This window comes from Misgurnus anguillicaudatus, unplaced genomic scaffold (genome assembly GCF_027580225.2).
Source record: "Misgurnus anguillicaudatus unplaced genomic scaffold, ASM2758022v2 HiC_scaffold_28, whole genome shotgun sequence".
NCBI classification, from domain to species: domain Eukaryota; kingdom Metazoa; phylum Chordata; class Actinopteri; order Cypriniformes; family Cobitidae; genus Misgurnus; species Misgurnus anguillicaudatus.
Window position 1 is genome coordinate 8,497,315 of NW_027395278.1, and position 22,437 is coordinate 8,519,751.

At 39.0% G+C, this 22,437-nt stretch overlaps 3 long non-coding RNA genes across 4 annotated transcripts; 2 read left to right on the forward strand and 1 right to left on the reverse strand.

The window, feature by feature from the left end:
• The first annotated feature begins 1,677 nt into the window (after window positions 1-1,677).
• On the forward strand, window positions 1,678-3,916 carry LOC141362594 (uncharacterized). Its single transcript, XR_012368321.1, has 4 exons — window positions 1,678-1,852; window positions 2,636-2,663; window positions 3,509-3,616; window positions 3,754-3,916. It is a non-coding gene; the product is annotated as an uncharacterized lncRNA (long non-coding RNA).
• A 4,729-nt stretch (window positions 3,917-8,645) lies between these two features.
• Window positions 8,646-12,256, reverse strand: LOC141362589 (uncharacterized). Of its 2 annotated transcripts, none has more exons than XR_012368317.1 (4): window positions 11,957-12,249; window positions 11,819-11,873; window positions 9,753-9,879; window positions 8,646-9,176 (listed from the first exon to the last, which is right to left on the reverse strand). It is a non-coding gene; the product is annotated as an uncharacterized lncRNA (long non-coding RNA). The 2 variants fall into 2 exon arrangements; XR_012368318.1 differs by having other exon boundaries at window positions 8,656-9,676; window positions 11,957-12,256.
• LOC141362588 (uncharacterized) lies at window positions 9,767-11,107 on the forward strand. Its single transcript, XR_012368316.1, has 2 exons — window positions 9,767-10,785; window positions 10,979-11,107. It is a non-coding gene; the product is annotated as an uncharacterized lncRNA (long non-coding RNA).
• Window positions 12,257-22,437: the final 10,181 nt, after the last annotated feature.

Consider the following 22,437-nt stretch of genomic DNA (forward strand, 5'->3'; position numbering starts at 1 on the left):
CTCGCAAACTTACCTTCGTGGCTCACGGGCTTCCTTCTGCACAGAAGCATTACAGCTATCGAGTTTTAATAAATGTACTTAAACCTAACTATTTTCACTTGTTAGTGCCTAACAAACAGAAGTATTATATTAATTAAACAGCCATTTTATCTCCAATAAATAAAACATTTACTTGTGTTTAACATTCACAAAATAATTTAATGGTGGTATGCAAAACATTCAATTGAATTCAAAATTGAATTCAATAAAAACATTGCTACTTGTGTTTTACATGCACAAAATAATTTAATGGTGGTATCCAAAACATTCAATTTAATTAAAGTATTATATTAGATACATTTTAAAACTTCAATGCATGTATGATAAGCCTATGATATGTAAATATTTAAAATACATCAATAACTGATATCATAGGTTAACACAGATAAAATCATAGTTAAGTCTTTCTTTATTAAGCACATTACTGAGTGTATTTGTGTTTGTGAGTTTATGACTGTTGTTGTCTGAGGTGGTGACTCGGATGGAGACGCCAGTCATCAGAATGGTTGATTTTCAAGTTCATCGTTCCACTCTGTACCTGACAGAGTTCCTTTAAGGACACAGACATGGTTGCTGCAAAAAATAAATAAATAAAGGACAAACGATCATTTCCCTACGTTATATAAGGCATGTTTACGTATAATAACGAGGCAAAAAAAAACAGTTCCTTGCATCATAATTCATGACTGCAATGGCAGAACTAGCGGGGTCAAGATGTTTTTTCTTTAAGCCCCACGAAAATCACGTTAGATACCAAACATGATAACAAAACCAATGGATAGTGGCTAGCTAAGTCAAATGCAAGCAATATGTGTTTTAAATTCACTTCACAAACGTGAATAGCGTAAAGAAAAATCTAGCAGCCTCAGAAACGATACATTAGACTTTAGCACTACCATTGCTTCGAGATAAAACTGTATAAAAAACTGTATAAAAACTGTTATTATATAATTCATATAACTGAAACATAAATAACCAGTGTTTTGAGGAACTTTACCTCAGTGGACCTGTTGCTCGACGAGGATTTCGCTGCGATTCTCAATCTTGAAGAGAAATATGCAGCGAAGCTCTCCCGCGGATTACTGACACCTATTGGTTATTTACTGGTACTACTGCCTTAACAATGACACTCCCAATGGATAAGGTGAGGAGCCGTGTAATGACGTATAAATAATACATTTAGCAAAAAATTGTCTGATAGACTGGTTAATATACAACACATGACTTAATTTGGCATACAAACAACCAATTTGTAACCAAAGACTAGGCTATGTAAAATGTGAATTAACTTTTATTAGTAACTTTGGTAAGTATCAGATTTCAATTCATAAATAACCTCGATGGGGGGGGGGCAAAAAATGCAGCCTGCCTAGTGTAGTCCATTTATTTAATCCGGCTCTGCGTGTGGTGGAAAATGCTTTTGGAATCCTAGCAAACCGACTCAGAGTGTTCCGCACAAACATCTGCCTTGATTCATCCTTGATTCAGCTCCATTTTTGAATTACTTTATTTTGTTTGGTTTTTTATTTTTGGTTTTTTTGTTACTTTGTATATGGCCTTGTATTTGAGACAATAAACTCTCAAAATGTTTTTGCATGAAACTACTGCCCCTGTGTATTTTTCAACCCTTTGGCCATGTCTCTCACAGTTAGGTCCATAATTTTATTGGCTTACGACACTCACGTGGTCCAAGATCAGCGCGTGCGTGAGAATCGGAACGCCCAACGTGGGAATGACGTTGGCGGCTTGGCGCCACAATTGACTGCAGTCGAACTTCGAGCTGTCGGCAGTAATCAGCACCATCGGTTTCACGGTAAGTGTTAAATGTGTTTTTTCTAATGAACAGTCGATTGTGTCCACGCGTTCCCCGCGATACAAAAAAACAGCCGTTGCCAATGTTGTCTGATGTGGACATAAAGTAAATAACCTGGAAACACAGAAGTCGCGTTCCCGTGGCGGCTGGGTTTTGGATAAACCGTCGCTTTCCTTTAGTGGGAAACACGTCAGTACTGCCCCGCGTGGTCTCGCTTTTCTCGCGTGTGTGATTAAACATTAAAATGTAATGTGTGTGATTAATCGGAAGGGAGAAGCAGCATATTCAGATCAACCTATGGCGGTCAGCGTTTTTAAACCTGTCACTGTCATTAACTGTTTGGATATATAAGCACGAACTTAGTTCGTCTGTAAATAAACACATGGTTACAAAGACATAAGCTGTGCATGCGCTGTGTGTGTGATAAAATATAGCCAAAATGTCAGTTCTTTAAGGTGTGTGTTTATCATCGATGTCTTGGTTATGAAACAGAACTGACAACAAAAGCAGAAAATATATAAAGACGTCTTCATTGAGCTATAAGATGCATGTAATGATAAGATGCATGTAATGATAATCACTTAATCAGACCGTAGAAATGGGTCTAAAGTTGCAACTTTTGCTGCCTTCACATGTGTTCGGAAGTTCAATAATCATGTAAACTGTTGGTTAACTTGTACGTTACTCAGTATTAAGTATAAGGAATTCTACTTAAACTGTTTCAAGTTTTCCTGCTTTAATGGAGCTATACACTTGCTAACATTCATTTTGTTTGCCTTTCAGGTTGCTGGCTGCAAAATGATTTGGCAGTGTAAGTTGTGCTCATCTTTTTTTACTGACAGATTGCAAATATTTAAAGGGACACTTCACCCATTTGCATTAAGCTTTGTATAGTTAGAACATGTTTTTGAATGGTCGTGCATCATTTTCTCAGTTGCCACTGAGACAGGAGAAATACAGATTTCAGTGTTGCACTTCCTTCTTTCAATGATGTAAAAATCATAATTTTGCATCATTGAAAGCAGGAAGTCCAATATCTTTGTTGAGGGGGCGAGACCATAGATATGTATAAAGGCTAGATGTCTCACCCGCGCTGCTGGCCAATTGAGTGGAACGTCCGCATTTTGGCAGGCATCTTACCACATGATGCTCACTCGTAGCATTGAGTTTTAACGGTATAGGTACTTTTAAATGACTATAACTTGCTTAATTTTTTACACATTTTCAAACGGTTTGGTTTGTTATAAACGCCAAAGATGTACCTATGACACTGCATGCTTATACTAAAAAAATAGAAAAAAATCATGAAAAATGTTGAAGCATCCAGAATTATAGCCACGTTAATAACGTTTGTAAGAAACCAAACCGTTTGAAAATTGGTAGAAAATTGAGCAAGTTATGGTCATTTAAAAGTACCTGCACCATTAAACTTAATGCTCAGAGTGAGCGAACTGTCTGAGGTAAGATGGCCGCCAGGTGAGGACGTTAGAGACTCCGCCGTAAGACATTTAGCCTTTATACATATCTATGGGTGAGACTACAAACACTCCTTTTCTCGGTCAAATAGGCACCAAATTTGAAATGAATGTTAAATTTCATCTACAAATATGACACACTTTCATTAAAGATTTATATTTCATCCTCTTCACTTATAAGAAAGAGGATGCAGACAACATTTGACCTGCGGCGACAGACCATAGTGAAGACATGCCCACCAGTGAAAAACCTCATGGAACTCTGGCCTGCACTCAAATAGAGTCTGAGGTAATGTGTAGTGGCACTTTTTCTTGTTATTGCTTTCCTGATAACCTATACCACATTCAGGGGCTGTTTTATGCTTTATTAGATTCACCAGATTCACATAATTAAAATAACTGTGTTGTCTTTGTTTAAAAATGTAGGTGTATTTAGAGTTCCAACCGATTACAATACAGAACCTGCCCAACATATTCTGCTCTGAGCTTGACCGACATCTTCTTTCTGAAAAGAGTCATCAGTCTAGAAAGACAACCAAAGTTGGGAAGACATCAAATGCTTTGACTGAAATCCTAAGAATCTACGATTAACAGGTAAAGATATTGTTAAAGATTTTATGGTTGTAAAAAAAAACTGAACACAAATAAAAACATTGAGTTTACATAACTTAAAAGTGCTTCTTTGTGTACTTATTTTTTTTTAGTAATGTTAACTTAATGCCATGAGTCAATGTAACTGAAAATTATTGAGTAGACTTAATAAGAACTTTTAATTTAATTGTAATCAAAAGGTTTATGTAACAAGTAATCAAAATATTTACCCTATAAAAGAAATTGTGTTTTAAGTTGATGAACTTAAAAAATTTGAGGCAACGAGTTGCCTTAATTTTTTTGAGTTCTGCTTACTAATTTGGGTTTACAGTGTGGGTGTGTACCATGGCAAGATCAGTATGTGTAATAGAGAAACTGAAAACACCTCACTGTCAACGTTTTATTTAAAACGTATTTAATTAATGTTTTCATGTAATTTGTTATTAGCAACATGTTCTACAAAACATTGTACAAAACATTTTAATGTCAAACATCTTATACAAGTGAAACTTTAAAATTAACTGCATACATTTAAATTATTTAAACACACAAAACCAAATGTTGTGACAAATAAAATGAAACAAATAAAAAGTAAAACATTATGTTTCTTTCCAGAAAAAACTTCCTGTTGTTTTAGTATTAGATGCAAGTATCTGTATTGCTTACTTCAATAGTTTAACTTTATAATAACTAGGGCTGCATGATAAATTGCATGTGATTGTCATGTACATATTGTCAGAAAAAAACCAGTTCCTTTATTAGTAGTAGTAATTCGCCATCACCTGCTTTTAGATGGAGCAGCATCTACTACACAAAGCCGTAGTACACTGACAACCTGTTTCAACCTTTTGTTTAGTAAATGCTGCCCCATCTGAAAGCAGGTGATGGCAATTTACTACTAATTAAGGAACAGGCTTTACTGAAGAGATGTGCATGACTATCACATGCGATTTATTGTGCAGCCGTAATAATAACACAACATATCTGAAGTGCTCACAGTACTTTTGAACAACCCTCTAATGGCAATTTTAAGTTAAAGCTCTTGTAGCTGATTGCACCCTGTGTCACCTATTTGAGACATTAATGTGTAATTTGGTTGGGAAAAGGGGCATGGGGGTGGTGTAGATGCTGTAGATTGTGGGTTAGGGAAAAATGTTGGATTTGGAGAGTACAAACTTCCAGACATGGGAAACCCTGGATGAGTTTGCACATGTGAGGAAAGTTCACTTTCCTGAGCATCAAAAATCTGAGACATAATTGCACGTTTTAACATTAGAACAAGGGCTGGGTTTTTAATTTACCCAAGTTCCTCCCCAACTTGTTTTCCAAAGGTATACTATACTCCCCTTTGTCCTCTCTAGTAGAAATTTTGTCTGCAACCCAATTTTTTGAAATTCAATGTTGTCCATTTTCTGAGACCTGCACTTGGCACGGCGCGACTGATATGGAGATGCAGGTGGCTGAGAGGCAGGTTGGTCATTTTCATAAGATGTATCCTCCAAACCAGCTGAAGGATCGGTGTCCTTTTCTATATCACTGTCCGCTTTTCCTTGAGCACCGGTGTCATCTTCAAGTTGTAAAATGCAAGATTTAAGTCTAAAAACCGTATTCCCACAAGTTTCTTAATTTCTCCAACTTATACCCTTTTTTCTCTCTCCCTAGTAAATGTACTTACTTCCAGACTACTCTGACTAGGTCTTTGCATAACATAAGGCTTCAGGAACTGCAAATGATGTAAGATCCAGTTCTGCCTTGCTGCTGGCTGTTTAAAGCCACTACCGCTTGCTTTATCCTTGATCAGTTTTCCAAATTGAATCCTCAGTGTGGCCATTCGTGTTTGGACATCCTGTACTGTATAAACAATACCAGAAAACAAATAGCAATGTTACATTACTCTGTGTAACTTTAACTATGCTGTCTCTTTATTTAGGGTGACCAGACTTTTAAGCCTATGAGAGAATTTCAATGCAAATATTTGTTTGTTGCTTTTTACAATACACACTGTTGCAAAGCCGCTTCACAGAAAATGTATATATTTAGTATTTTATCACTGGTGGCTAGTGGAGGATACATCAATATGGCAAAAATATACGAAACAAAATCTCATACACACTTTTCTCTGACTCAAACACATATCTCATTCTAACACAGACACATCTCTCTCTCTCTCTCTCTCTCTCACACACACACACACACACACACACACACACACACACACACACACACACACACACACACACAGACACATTTCTCTCTCTCTCTCTCTCTCTCTCTCTCTCTCTCTCTCTCTCTCTGCGTGTTGCATGTTGGGAGTGCCGGTGAGGAGGACTGAGTGCGCGTCTCAGAGTGATTGTGCAAAACTGTTCACTTTTTCTTAGTTTTTCTTTTCTTTTTTCTTTTCCCCTCGTTTTTCGGTCTAAGTTAAATAAGGTCACGGTTGTGTGTGCCCGTGTAGGACGCCGGGATGGCGTCTCTTCCCGGGCGAACACCGCCTAATCTATCACTCCGAAATGGGTGCAGGTGTGTACCAGAGCCTGGCATGACAATAGAAGAGTTGCTGGTACCGGTGGGAGAGCAAGTAAGTTATGACAATATCGTTTCAGCTTCAGGGATGAACAAAGCAGTAGTTGTTTTTCTGAATGCTGAATCGTTGATAAATCAGTTGACTGTGAGCGGTTTATGGGTTAAAGAACTTTTTGTCCCAGTTACACCATTATCCGCTCCATCAACAAAAATCACAATTTCGAACGTACCACCTTTTATCAGTAATGATGTCATTATAAAAGAGCTTCAAAGATTTGGAAAAATTGCAAGCCCGGTACGAATGATTCCTTTAGGCTGCAAAAACATCGCGCTTAAACATGTCACTTCTTTCCGCCGTCAAGTCTTTATGTTTTTGACCTCACCAGAGCGTACTCTGGAAGTTTCGTTCCGCGTCAATCAAGGAGACAATTCGTATATGATTTACGCAAGCACAGAAAATTTAAAGTGTTTTGAGTGTGGTGATATAGGGCACAAGTAAGTAAGTAAGTAAGTAAGTAAAATTTATTTCTATAGCACATTTCATAGATAAAAATCACAAAGTGCTTCACAAGAAAAGAAGAATACACAACAAATAATAAAAACAATTAAAACATCAAAAACAGCAAAAGTACGCATTAAACATCAGAGGTACACATTAAACCAGCCCAAACTGCCCTACTGAGTAGTAAAGGCCTCTTTAAAAAGAAGGGTTTTCAACTGAGTTTTAAAAGTGTCTACACAATTTAAGCAGCGAATGGATGGAGGAAGGCGTTCCACAACCTAGGTGCCACGGCTTGAAACGAACGGTCCCCTCTTGTTTTAAAATAAGTACGGGGGGCAACTAAATATCTCTGATCTGTTGATCTCAAACTACGTGAGGATATACCCGGTTGTAACAGGTCAGTGATATAAAGGGGGGCCTGTCCTTGTAGGGCTCTAAAAGTTAGAACCAAAATTTTAAAATGTACTCTAAATTGCACTGGCAGCCAATGGAGTGCAGCTAAAACAGGAGTGATATGAGCCCTTTTACTAGTATGGGTTAAAAGCCTAGCAGCGGAATTTTGGGCTGTCTGAAGACGGCCCATGTTCTTCTTATTAAGGCAAATAAAAAGACTATTGCAATAGTCTAATCGAGAGGAAATAAATGCGTGAATTATCATCTCCAGCTCAGCCTTTGATACCAGAGCTCTTATCTTAGAAATGTTTCTTAATTGAAAGAAACAGTTTTTAATAAGTTACTTTGAATGTTTCTCCAGAGACATAGTAGCATCAAAAACAACACCTAAGCTTCTGAGACTCAGCTGTACTGATGAGCCCAGATCGCCAAGGTGCTGTTTTATCAAAGGGATGCTCTGCTCAGGGGCAATGATTAAGGTTTCAGTTTTAGCTGGATTTAACATTAAAAAATTATCATTAAGCCATTTCTTAATCGCACTCAAACAGTTAGTTAAAGATGACAGTTTTGAGAATTCATTCGGCTTAAAAGAACAATATAATTGAATGTCATCTGCATACAAGTGATGAGAGACATCCTTAAACTGACCGATTAAATGACCTAGAGGGAGCATATACAAAAGAAAAAGAATCGGTCCCAGGATGGAACCCTGAGGAACACCACTCGATAGGCCTGCAGTATCTGACATGGTCTGATTTATAAAAACACTAAAACTTCTACCGGTAAGGTATGATGTGAACCATTGTAAAGTCGATCCAGATATCCCTAATAGATCCTGAAGTTTATTAATCAAGTTTTTGTGGTCAATGGTGTCAAATGCTGATGTAAGATCCAGTAAAACTAACACTGTGTGCTTCCCAGAATCTGCTGACATCAAAATATCACTTGAAACTTTAACCAGAGCAGTTTCCGTAGAATGTTTTTTGCGAAAACCTGACTGATATTTATCAAAAATATAATTTATCTCTAGGAAAGTAGAAAGCTGCTCTGCTACCACTTTCTCTAAAATCTTAGCCATAAAGGGGAGATGAGATATAGGCCTGTAGTTAATAGGTAGCATAGGATCTAAATTGGGCTTTTTGAGCACAGGTTCAACAGTAGCATGTTTAAAAAAATTTGGAACCACACCGGTTTGAAGAGAATTGTTGATTATTTCCAAAACACAAGAGCCAATACTATCAAAAACTTGCTTAAACAGAATAGTCGGGAGAACATCACGGTGGCCATTGGAAGGCTTCAACTTATCTAAGACAGTGGTAAGTTCATCCAATGACACTAGTTTAAAGGAAAAACATGGATGGAAAAAAGACAAAGTATAATCCTTATGTGGCAAAGTGGTCTTTTTACAGCAATATTCAACACTCAAAAGATATACAATAGACTACGCCACCCTGGGACTATACCAGGGAATCACAGTTCACTTAAAAATGTTATAAGGAACACAGGTTCATTCTACTGAACAAAGTGAGCAAGAGACGTGGGTAGCAAAATAGAATTTGTTTATTTGTACAAAAGTTTAAAATGCAGAAATAAAAGTAGTCACCCAGCCAATTACTAAAGCTGGAAATCACAATCCACAATAAGGATTCACATTTAATTCAGAGCTGTAGCCTATTGGCATCAGATGGGCTAAGAGAGGGAGCAAAAGAGGAGAATCACACTAAGTGCACACACGCACACACACACACACTCCAATACCCGTGATTTTATCAGTGGTGCTCACACAGCATAACACAGCACACGGTGAAGGAAAGCCTCACTGCCGTCGGACACACAGCTCCTGTAATTGTGATACAAAACAAAATAAAAATCACATCAATAGAAATTAATCAATGAAAACTTATTAAATGCAGGGGAGCAAAAGAAACCCTTCCAACATAAAGAAAATAAATAAATTCTAGCTTAAACAGCTAGATAATAACACAAAAGGAAAAGAAATTTAAAGACAACAATGCCCAAGAGAAAATCTCAGCATTCTGAATCAGTCCAAAATGAGAAACACCACAAAGGGAAAATAAAGAAATAGATAATCTGAATGAGCGCGGCCCTCGAACTCGTTATTTCCCAACGTACGAGGAAAAGATCTTTAAATACAGTCACAGTAGGAGCAGGTTTTAACCAACAACTCCAAAATCGGGCCGCGCTAAATCACCCAGGACAAAATGATGAAAACACACAGCAAAAATATAAAGAAAAAGAAACGAAAGCAAATCCAGCAGGAACAAAACAGCAGCGTGCTTCTATATGTAGTAGGGGAATGCAGCACGCACAGTCTTAGCCCTAACAGATAATTTAAGATGATTAGTAAACTAATTATGGTTTATGAACAGCAAATCGGAAATATAAACGCACATACCAAATAACGCAGCCGCTTGCCACACCAAAAAGCAGAGCTGACATCAGTATCCACGGGATAGAGATGAAGGAGATGCCAAACAGCATATATTAGATGTCCCAACTCAAACGGTAAACACACGGGAATGCTGCAGTAAAGATAAAGGTAACACTTTATTTTACGACCCGCAAAGTACCGCGTAATTAAACCGAATTTACAGCGTACCTATTTGTAACAACAGGGTACCTCTACAGTACGTACTTGTAGGTATAAGGGAATAATATTTTAAGTTTGGGGTAATAAGGGGTAAGAATATGAAGAATTATAAATTATTTATACTCTAAGTATTTTATAACTACAGGGTACCTATTGTAATATTACGTGGTATGTATGACTTAGTCAAGTCTATGGGGAAATTATGTTTTATTTCTTTATTTAATTTATTGTGAATTTTTTATATTGACTACTGAATGTTGATGCTGTATATAGTCGATGTCTACGAGCCACCTCGGCAAATAAATATAACAGCACATCACTTTTATTTTAGTAGCCTATATTACTTGCTTTTAATAACAAAAGTCCAACTGATTTAATGTGGTTATCTTTTTTTTAAGGTAAGTACAATAAAAATAGCAACTTATTCCCTATTTACCAGGAAACTCTTACATTTGCGGACATATTTGAAGTGGTGCTTTGCAATTTATTTACTTTTATTTCAAATGACACGACCACAAAGCAGCACGCTATTTGTTTATTTTTAATAGGTGTTATCATTGGTAGAATAAAACTTTGCAACATGTGTAAACACAAGTATTTTAGCCAAATATAATTTATGCAATGGAAAACCAGAATGAAACAACAGCAGACATCAGCTCCCGCTAAAGAAAAAGACGACATGCGTAGGCTACTGCGCAGGTGTAGAGCGCGCGGCCGTCTGCAGGAGGTTTGCTGGAACGCGATCCTGAGGTGATATTTCTTTAAGAGGTTTTAAAAACTTTCTACCCTGTGGATTACGGCTGCGAGTGATGTGAGCAGGATCCGCATGCTGGATAAGGTGACTTGTTTTGTTAATACATGACTCACGCATTTCAAACAATGTTTTTCAAGACAGTTTAACAGTAGCAGCTAGCTAGCACATAAATTAGCCTAAAGTTTATAACTGGCTAAGAAAACTCAGTTTTTGGTCAAGTCACAGTGAAGAAACATTTACTGAAGGCTTTAATTTATGTTTTTTATATGTAATGCAGAACAGCATTTGTGAGACGACATCAACTCAACATCCGAGTGGACAAGAACACCAACACAGGAAGCCAGCCGCAAAAACAACGAATAATTGTCATGACTTTTTATTTGAAATAAAAGTTATGTGATAATAAACATTAAGTGTTGGCTTAATTATAGTGTTTTAAAGATGTTTTGAAATAAGTTGTTTTAAAATAAAAATAACATTATTCTGTATGTTTATGGTATTTACCCTATAACATTTATAACAAGAGGTGAACAAAGCACCACTTTAGTTTACAGCCCGCAAATATGAGAGTTACCCGGTAAATACACAGAACAAGTGGGGAATAAGACCCACTTTAATTTACAGCCCGCAAATATAAGAGTTACCTGGTAACTCCTGTATACATATACAGATCAAAGAGGTACAAGTTGCTATTATTTTTATTGTGTGTTATATTTTATTTGCCGACCGTGGCTTAGACATCAACTGTAGGCTTTACAATACACTTCATCAGGTAAGTAGCATATATGAATAAAAACATATTACACATAGACCATAGACGTAAGTCATACATACCACGTAATATTACAATAGGTACCCTGTAGTTATGAAATACTTAGAGAATAATTTCCCATATATTCTTACCCCCTTATTACCCCAAACTTAAAATATTGTTCCCTTATACCTACAAGTACGTACTGTAGAGGTACTCTGTTGTTACAAATAGGTACGATGTAAATTCGGTTTAATTACGCGGTACTTTGCGGGTCGTAAAATAAAGTGTTACCCTGATAAACATAGCTGACCCCCACACCACATCACCTAAAACCTCTGGCATTATATATTAAATCTTACATACCTGGAACTAGGCAGTGTAACAAGCCAGACCGCGCATAACGGTTGTTTACCATAGGCTATAAATGACACAAGCACTAGTGTTACCATACCATAATCCGGTATCAGATAGAGCCGAACGCTAAAGCTAAAAAATGCTTACCTCTACAGTGTACACAGAGCCCCCCACAATGACACAAGCAGTGCTAGAATAGACACACAGCTGTGTGTTAACCACAGACCTCTGTTGAATGCCGGTAAACGGGAAGAGCGCAGGCACAGAACAAATGACGCACATCCGGCCCGCACCAAACAGCCATTTATACACACCTCCCCTGCGGGACGATAGGCTACCAATGACATGACGTCACTACAGGGAGGGTCTAACTACCCTGCCACACTTAATATGTACAGGGGGAGATGAAATGCTAGCTCTGATATTCTGAATTTTCTCAACAAAAAAGTTAAGAAAAACATTACTATCTAATAGGGAGAGCACCGCAGTTGGAGAGACAGAAGGCGAAACAATAGAATTAATGGTGTCAAACAAGAATTTGGGGTTTTTCTTATTAGATGATATTAACTGAGAGAAGTATTCCGTTCTAGCACTTTTCAGAAGGTCATTTAATGAAGTAGTTAATTCCCTAAGATAAATCCTGTGAACTTCAAGTTTAGTTTTCTTCCATAATCGTTCTATTTTCCGACGTTTACTTCTTAAGCTCTGAATGGATGCATTTAACCACGGGCAGGGTTTTTTAAGAGAGAAAGTGTTTGATTTCATAGGAGATACTACATCTAAAATTGCTAAACATTGGCTGTTAAAAGACTCAACTAATACATCTACATCACTGCAACCGCTTAGCTGGCATGGATCAAACCGGATGGAAAACTTCTCAACAACATCCTGATTAATAACTCTCCTTTGAGGTCTAATTCTCAGAGGCGAAGGGTCCAGAGGAAAGTTCAGGTTAAATAAGACACAACAATGATCACTTACATGTACATCCTCCACACACACATTTACTATCTCAAGACCTAAAGTAAAAACAAGGTCCAAGGTATGACCCTTCACGTGCGTAGGCCCAGAGACATGTTGCGTAAAATTAAAAGAGTCAGTAATGGATAGGAAATCGGTAGCTGCAGTACATGACATATCATCAATATGAAGATTAAAATCACCAATAATTAAAACTTTGTCTAACTTGATCATAGAGGTTAAAAAATCAGTAAAATCAGTAAGGAAGATACCTGCGGGACCAGGAGGGCGATAAATTAACACACAGTAAAATATATTAACAGAACCGACTTTAATCATCTGTGACTCAAACGAGGAGGAAGTCTCTGAGTTAATTACTCTGCATAGAAAACTATCACGATACACAACCGCAAGACCGCCACCTCGACGGGCCATTCGAGGTGTCCCAATTACAGAACAGCCAGCAGAGCACAGCTCGTTTAAATGAACAGCTTCCTTATCCTTTTGCCACGTTTCGGTAAGGAACATAAAATCCATCTTTTCTTGTATGAAGAGATCGCTTATTACATGCGCCTTATTAGAGATGGAACGAGCATTGAGCAGCGCTAAACGGAGCGATGATGGCGGGCCAGACTCCTTATTAGCAGGTTGTAGTGGATGCAGACACCTGTTACAGTCGCGTGACTGCCGCTTCCTAACCGTGACATCACCACCGCCGCACGATGACCAAAAGGGATCTTGAACAGTGGGCAGGACGGGCTGAAAGCGACCCTGCCACGGAACGCCCTCAGCACATACATCCCGGGAAGAAACTGGCAGAAGACACCGCGACCGCCGCCCGAAAAGAACACCAGGGTCCCCCGTCCGCGAAGAGAGCCCCATCCTGACCCGAACACCGGCTCTGCAACCCCTTCTCCTTCGTCTCTTCTTGGGATTTCCATTTCCCCGAAGCAAAAATGGACAATCAAATAAGGTGGGTACACACACCAACGGGGGTGGAAAAGTTTGACTATAACTCCACCAGCTGTTGCAAAGTTCTTCCATGTACACTCCAATGTTCATCAAAGTGACGCGATCGTATGACCGAACAGCGGTAACATAACCATTCAAAGGCCAGGTTACAGAGACCATAAAGGAGATGTACAAAAACAAATAAGAACGATACAAATGTGATGAAGCAGCGGCCATGCCAAACAAAGGCACCATCTTGCTCCAAACGATGAATAATAATTCATCGGACTCACAAACGCTTTACGTGCCCACACAAAGACGAGCAGCAGCCGTCTACATCGCGTGGAGATGCACACATTGTGAGCCAACTTCAACAGGTTACAGAAAAGCAAACACTTCAGACACAGGAGAAGCCAGCCTCAGAAGAGGTGAGTGATGTTAATCTTAATGCTGAGAGTATTGAGCAGCCGGTTTCTGAGACTGTAATGTTAATGGATACAACTGATGTGACTGGTGTGAATGAGATGAGTAATGCTCAGATTACGTTAGCTGTTGAAAGAATGAGTGAATTCAAAGAAGCAAAAGCAGGAGTTTCTGAGGAAAACACAACTGATGAGGTAGATGATACGTCCCAATGTTCTGATATTGTTTTGAGAAATGATCAGTGGTCTGATAATTCTGATATAGTAAGAGTGGCTGAAAAGGATATGTATACATTAGAGGAGATAAATTCTTTTTTAGACGAAACAAAAGGTAAAGCAGGTGTAGAGGTCAGTGATTTTTTTCCAGATATTGAAAAGTTTGTTGCCTCTGTTGTTTGGGCAAGGAAAACAAGTACCTTTGATGAGCTTTCACAGCAAAAGAGGTTTCGTTTAAAAAAACACATGACTGTTATTAGGCAAGGAAAACAAACAGGGAAAGAACGAATGACGAGGGGAAAGACAAAAGAAAAGCTTAATAATCACGATGACTGTTAAATTCTCTTATTTCTGTACTTTTTCTCTCTTTCTCTCCCTCTTTCTTATGGAAGTCCTACGGGTGGGATCACTAAACATTAATGGAATAAGGGATGGGAAAAAGAATAAGTTACTTTCAGAGATCATACAATTGAAAGAGATAGGGGTGTTTTTTTACAAGAGACCCACAGTGATCAAAGCAATGAGGCTGATTGGGGCCTATGGTGGGAAGGAGAGCATATTCTTAGTCATGGGTCCAATTTGAGTGCTGGTGTGGCAGTACTTTTTTCTCCTATTGTTAAAGTGAAAATCTTGTCAAAAAATGAAGTTGATCCTGGAAGATTGCTGACTGTGAGAGCAGAAATTAGTAATCTTATCTTTCTTTTTGTGAATATTTATGCTCCAAATACAGGTGCAGAGAGAATTCGAATGTTTAATAAATTAGAGGATTTTTAAGGCAACAACCTGAAGGTGATCTTATTATATTAGGGGGAGATTTTAATTGTACCTTGGATTTTATACAGGATAGAAATGGTGAAGAACCTCATGTACAGAGTGCTTTTTGTTTAGCTAATGTGATAAAAAATCTAAACCTATCTGATGTATGGAGAGAACACAATCCTCTTTCACGTCAATATACATGGATGAAGATTAGTAGAGAATTTTTCTGCTGCTCGGTTGGATAGACTCTATACATCACGTAATATGAGAAGTAGAGTTATACATTCAAATATTTTTCCTATTTCAATGTCTGATCACAAAGTTGTTACCATGGAATGTACTCTATTAAAAAGAATACATAAAAGTAATTTCTGGCATTTTAATGCTAAATTATTAGAAGACAAGAATTTTCGAGATAATTTTAAAAATTTTTGGGAATCGTGGAAAATTGAGAAGGATGGCTATGAGAATTTCATTCAATGGTGGGAAATAGGGAAGGTACAAATAAGGAACTTTTGTCATCAATATTTATCACACTTAACACTTTGTATCAAAAAGTCACTGGAATGTCTTGAAAAAGAAATTATTGGTGTAGAGCAAAATATGATCGTGAATGACTCTGTATACCTTAAAAACCTGTGGACTGAAAAGACTAACTTGCTGAGTTCAATTTTAAATGAAAGAGTGAAAGGAGCCCTTGTGAGAAGTCGATTTGTAACTGTAAGAGATGTTTGGCGAATAGGTTAAATATTGTGTTAGATGAAATCATACATAAGGATCAGTCTTACTGCATAAAAGATAGATCTATTGTAGATAGAGATTTGTATGATTATGCTTTTGATAATAACATTGAAATGGGTTTTTTATCTTTAGATCAAGAGAAGGCCTTTGATAGGGTGGATCACACTTTTCTTTTTGATGCTTTAAAGGCCTTTGGTTTTGGTGATAAATTTATTTCAATGATAAGGTTATTGTACACTGAAGCAACATGTTTGATAAAAATTGCTGGTGGCCTAAGTACTCCTGTAAAAGTTGAGAGGGGAATTAGACAGGGTTGTCCCCTTTCGGGTCAATTGTATAGTATAATTATTGAACCTTTGTTATGTAAACTTAGGAGAGAACTAACAGGTTTACAAATTAATTTCTTGAACACTCAGCAATCTGTTAAATTATCTGCATATGCAGATGATGTTACAGTTTTAATCAGAGGAGAAAATTATGTTGAGGTTGTAAAGAATGCTTTAGAGTGTTACGGAAAGGCATCATCAGCCAAAGTTAATTGGTCCAAAAGCGATGCTGTGTGGTGTGGCCAAATTGTTAACCATCCAATACTTCCTGGTGGTTTACAATGGGGAAGGGCCGGTTTTAAATATTTGGGAGTTTTTTTAGGGACAAATGAGTACAGAAAGCAAAACTGGGAGGGCCTGCTGGAGAAAGTACGTGCACGGTTGTCTCATTGGAAATGGTTGCTGCCCCAGCTGTCCTACAGGGGAAGGGTGCTAATATGTAATAATCTCATAGCCTCTTCACTCTGGCATAGAATGATGATCCTTGAACCTCCAGAAGACCTTGTAAGACAAATCCAGAGATGCCTGGTGGATTTTTTCTTGTCGGGCCAGCATTGGTTAAAGGCACTGGTACTGTATCTACACAGACAGGAAGGAGGACAAGGTCTAGTTGACATTATGTCCAGAGTAAGGACCTTCAGACTCCAAGTGGCTCAGAGACTTCTTTACGGAAATGATGTGAGCTGGGCTGGGATAGCGTGTACCTTATTGAGGAAAGCAGGCAACATGGGACTAGATCGACACCTGTTCCTGATGGAGGTTAACAAGTTAGATCTTGCGGGACTAACATCATTTTACAGATCACTCCTTAAAGCATGGACATTTTTCAAGTTTTCCAGAGAGTCAAATAATGTACAAAGTTTGTGGCAGAGAGAAGAACCGCTACTTTATAACTCTGCACTGATTCTGGATATTTTTACAGATGCATCACTCAGGAGAAGTCTTTGGGCTGCAAAGATCACCAAAATGGGACACTTGATACCTGAAGGTGAATGGATATCAGCTGAAGTTTTTGCCGGAAAACTAGGAATGAGATTGATTCGTGTGGCAAAGAAAATCTTGACTCAGATATCAGAAGTATTGCCACAAAGTTAAAGACTTTCCTTAGAAACTTTTAACGGAGAGATGGACACAATTGTTTTTTCCGTAATTGGAAATTACAGCTGATGCTGGAAGTTGGGAAGAAACTGAGGGTGGACTATTAACCTTTAAGACGCCCGAGTTGGGATCTTTCACCAATACAGGAAAAAAAATACTGTATACTTTGTGTGTCAAGATATTGCATCTTAATGCTCTCACAAATGTTAAGGAGTCTAAATGGCAAGAGGTGTTTGGACTAAGTGCTTCCCCGAGGGGCAGCTGGAGGACCTTGTACAAACCTCCCATTGAAAAAAGAACTGGAGATCTTCAGTGGAGGTTAGTGCATGGTATAATAGCTACTAACAGACACAGAGCACGTCTTGATCCGCCGGTGAGGGAGGGATGTCCTTTCTGTGGTATAGAAGAAACTGTTTTTCACTTATTTTTAAATTGTGCCAGACTACAACTGTTATTTCAAATAATAGATGAATGGTGTCAGAACCTGAGAGTAGTTTTTTCACCCATGTGTTTTGTTTATGGGCCTAAATACCAAAAAAAGTAAAAAGGAGTCTCATGTATTGTTGAACTTTTTGTTCGGACAAGCAAAAATGGCCATTTGGCTGTCACGAAAAGAAAAATTGTCTGGGAATGAATCATCTGAAGTTGACTCGATCCTCAGGGGCTTAATAAGATCACGTTTAAAAATTGAATATACCTTTTATAAACTTATTAATGATTTTGAAACTTTTAAATATAAATAAGCTATAAATCAATGTATTTGTGATGTTGACTGTGATGGGAATTTGGAATTTTTTGTGTAGAGGATCATGTTTATTTATTCATTTTTTTTTTCTTTTTTTTCCCCTCCCTTGTTTATGTGGTAATGTGATGTGCTGAAATCTAAGAATTGTAACCTGTATGGTTTTTATTTATTGGTATTAAAAGTGTGTTTAAAAGTCAAAGTCTCTCTCTCTCTCTCTCTCTCTCTCTCTCTCTCACACACACACACACACACACTCACACACACACGCACATCTCTCTCTCACACAGACAGACAGACAGACACATTTCTCTCACACACACAGAGACATACACATCTCTCTCTCTCACACACACACACACACACACACACACACACACACACACACACACACACACACACCTCTCTCTCTCACACAGACAGACAGACAGACACATCTCTCTCTCACACACAGAGACATACACATCTCTCTCACGTCTCGCTACACACATATACTACAACTCACCTGATAACTGCAGTTCTTCTGCGATCCACTGTAAAATATCATCTCGGATGACCCTGTCATGGTACACACTACATGACACATCATAGAGCGCTCCCTGTTCTTGCCAAAGTTCAGCGAGTTTATCCTCTTTTTCCAGAGTCCAAATTCGCCATGGCGCTTTCGTCGTCTTTCTTCGTCGGTGGTTTTCCTCAGCTTGTGATTGGTCAACTTCAGGTGCACTCTAATGTTTTAATGGCATAAACATCTAATTTGTGCGAGGTTCTTCACGCGATTGCTAACGAATACCATACCATGAAAGCCACCGACTATATAACGTAGACTGCTATCACAGAGTCTAAGTTACAGATGCATGCGACCGGTGTCCCTGCGAGATACGTTAATAAGTGATTTCTTGCCACCACACAGCGTGTCGACGCGGTCGCATCCGAGACACACGGAGATAATCCCTTATATAGCCATGGTTAACTTAATCCTATTATTTTGCATGTTCCCAAATTTTTAACACCCAGTTAATTTGCTAGGAAACATTTAAGGCACTTGATAATGTAATAAAATGTTGGTGTATGTGTAGCTGTATATTATCTAACATGTATATTATAAAAATTTATTTATATTTAAGTAAGGAGAAAGATCATCACTATCTGCGTTGGTGATCTTGTTGCAAAACATGGATTGTAAGTATCCATTTATTTCATTGATCTTGTACAAACAAAATCTTGCATAATTTATTTAAAGGGGACATATTATGAAAATCTGACTTTTTCCATGTTTAAGTGCTATAATTGTGTCCCCAGTGCTTCTATCAACCTAGAAAATGTTAAAAAGATCAACCCAATAACTTAGTTTTGGTAAACCATTTTCTGCAAGCATGTGAAAAAATAGGTCATTGTAATTTGGCCCTTATTGTGATGTCAGAATAAGGTAATACCGCCCCCTTTATCTGCACTATCCAACCACAGCACAACCATTTAGTATGGAGAGAAAGAGAGAGATAAAATATTTCACAGCACAATTGAGTTTCAATTGCAACAAACCACCACCATTGTGATCAGTGTTTGCACTTCATCCGCTCATTTGCATTTTAAATGACACACCCAAAACGGCACACTTTTTCTCAGACCTATTTTAGACTTAGTTTACATCTTAATAAAAAATCTCATAATATGTCCCCTTTAATTAATAATTAATCTCTGAATAGGTCTGAATATTCCATTGATAAAAGATTGTGCCTTACATGGGGTGCTTCTCAAGTTGCTTATAATTGCATCTTTCCTTACTTTCATCCTAGGAGGGTGGAGCTAAGACGTGAGGAAAGGAAATGATGATGCGCAAATAAGAATTGAGAAGCACCCAAAATTTTACTTTTGCAATTATTTTGTGATTGTAGGAACATCTATATGACCCTGTCTCCCATAAAGGATTCGTCGAAATGAAACTTCAGAATATGAGGTGGCATCTTGAAGAGGGACAGCGACGCTATCAACGAAAATGTAAAGTTCCCTGCAGCTTTTCACCAGGATCATCAGTAGGAGTGTGCAGCAGACTCAGTATTTGTATCTGTATTCTGTAACAATCTCAAAATTATTTGTATCTGTATTCGGATGGAACCGGAAGTGGGGGTCTTAAGCCGGAAGATCGTCATATTACATGAAAATGGCATTTTAAATGAATTTTTGCTTTTATTATAATTATAACTTAAATAACTGTAAATATTTATTACAAATAATATTACACATTTTTAATCAAAAAGACAAATAACTTGATTCTCATTAATAATAGGCATGGAAACCAAACTTCCCACTTTCAAAGCCTCATACAGCTTGTGCCTATGTCACGGCCGGGGGCGTACCCGAATAACTAAAGGTCACGCCCCTCTCAACTCTTCCACCTCGAGGAGTTTCCCAAGACCACCCCAATGACCAGACAGACGAGTAAACTACAGTTAAAATAAACTTTATTAAATATTTAAAAGGGAAGGGGGAAAGGGCAATTTAAAACTAATGAATCTTCTTCTCGCCTCCAGGGCCACTTGGGACAAGGACTAGGGACAGGGGCTCTTTTGGGGCTCTGGTCCGAGAATCCGTGGCGCGCTCCGCTTCTTCCTGGAGGCAGAATCAAATAAAAGTTATGCAGTGGTACGTTGTTCTAGGTCGCTACTCTTCTCACCCTTCTTTCTCTTTCTTTCTCCCGGGTCTTAGTTGCGTGGCTCTTTGGATCAACCCCGGGTTCCCCCGGTCTTCGAACAATGGTAAGCAATCACTATAAGCACAGGTTGTTTTCACTCCACGGAATACGTTACTCACAGTACTGGGGACCTTCGTTCACACAGGTTTCACCGGGTACGTTCTCACGGCACTGGGGATCTCTGTTCACGCCAAGCCTTCGTTGGAACACAGGTAAGTTTTTGTTATGAGCACAGATTAACTTCACTTCACAGAGTATGTTACTCACAGTACTGAGGGTCTTCGTTCACACAGAGCCTTCGTTAGAGCACAGGTAAGCGTTTGCTATAAGCACAGGTTAATCTCACTTCACAGGATATATTACTCACAGCACTGGGGAACTTCGTTCACACAGAGCCTTCATTAGAACACAGGTAAGTGTTTGCTATAAGCACAGGTTAATTTCACTTCACAGGATATATTACTCACAGCCTGGGGATCTTCGTTCACACAGAGCCTTTGTTAGAGCACAGGTAAGCGTTTGCTATAAGCACAGGTTAATTTCACTTCACAGGATATATTACTCACAGCACTGGGGATCTTCGTTCACACAGAGCCTTCGTTAGAACACAGGTAAGCGTTTGCTATAAGCACAGGTTAATTTCACTTCACAGGATATATTACTCACAGCACTTCGTTCACACAGAGCCTTCGTTAGAACACAGGTAAGTATTTGCTATAAGCACAGATTAACTTCACTTCACAGAGTATATTACTCACAGTACTGAGGGTCTTCGTTCGCTCGCAGACAGTGGACTTTCGCTACAGCGTCAGTGCACCGTGATCCTTCGCCCATCCACTTAAGCTGTCCGGGCGTTGTAGGGACTAATGAGCTCAGTGGCACGGAGCCGAACGCTTCCCGAACTCCCCCTCCTATTTCCACGACCGGGGTCACGAGTTGGGGCGAACTTTCGTCGGGGCCCCGCACACCACGAGCTTCTGTTGGAAAGGTCAGTACACACACAGCTACGACCCTCAATTCGCACGGTACACTTCTTACGATACTCACTGGGTTTCACCACTGTCTGCTCTTTGGAGGAGCGACGCTCTCATTGGCACACCCGGGGCACGGGGCTAAATATTCTCGCTCTCCGTAGGACCCAGGCCACAACAGATGTCGTCGTCTCACGGCTCGTCTGAGGCTAGGCAGTTTGGACGCTACAAGCACAGCATACACACAGCAAGTAAAGCGTAAACACCATCAATCAGTGAAACTCACCCACAGCACTCTTATCGCCTAGATCGCCCTCGCCACCTGGCTACGACCCCCTCGAGAGGATAGTTGGGCGATAGCTGGACCGCCAATGAGAGTGAGATGTGTGTTATTCACAAGCCCGGCGTGTTGTTTATCACTCCTCTGGCTCACCTGCGCTCCCTTTTTCCCACAGGGCCACTGCTCTATTGGTGAACGGTGCTTCCTACCAATTGTTTCGTCCGTGCTTCCGGTCAACCCGCGGCTCGCCCACGCTTCCCTCTCCAGTGGGGCCAGGGACCTCAAACACAAGGAAAACACACACCAAGCAACTCCTCTTCCAAGTATTATACAGATAAGTATTACAGCTGTTACTCACTCTTCGTTGTCAATGACTTCTAATATCTGTACTGTTGAATGCTCTGTGTCCGCTCTCTCACGAGTGAAGTCTCCCAGTATTCCTTCGCTAGCTGACTGTGCCTTTCTCTCTTCCC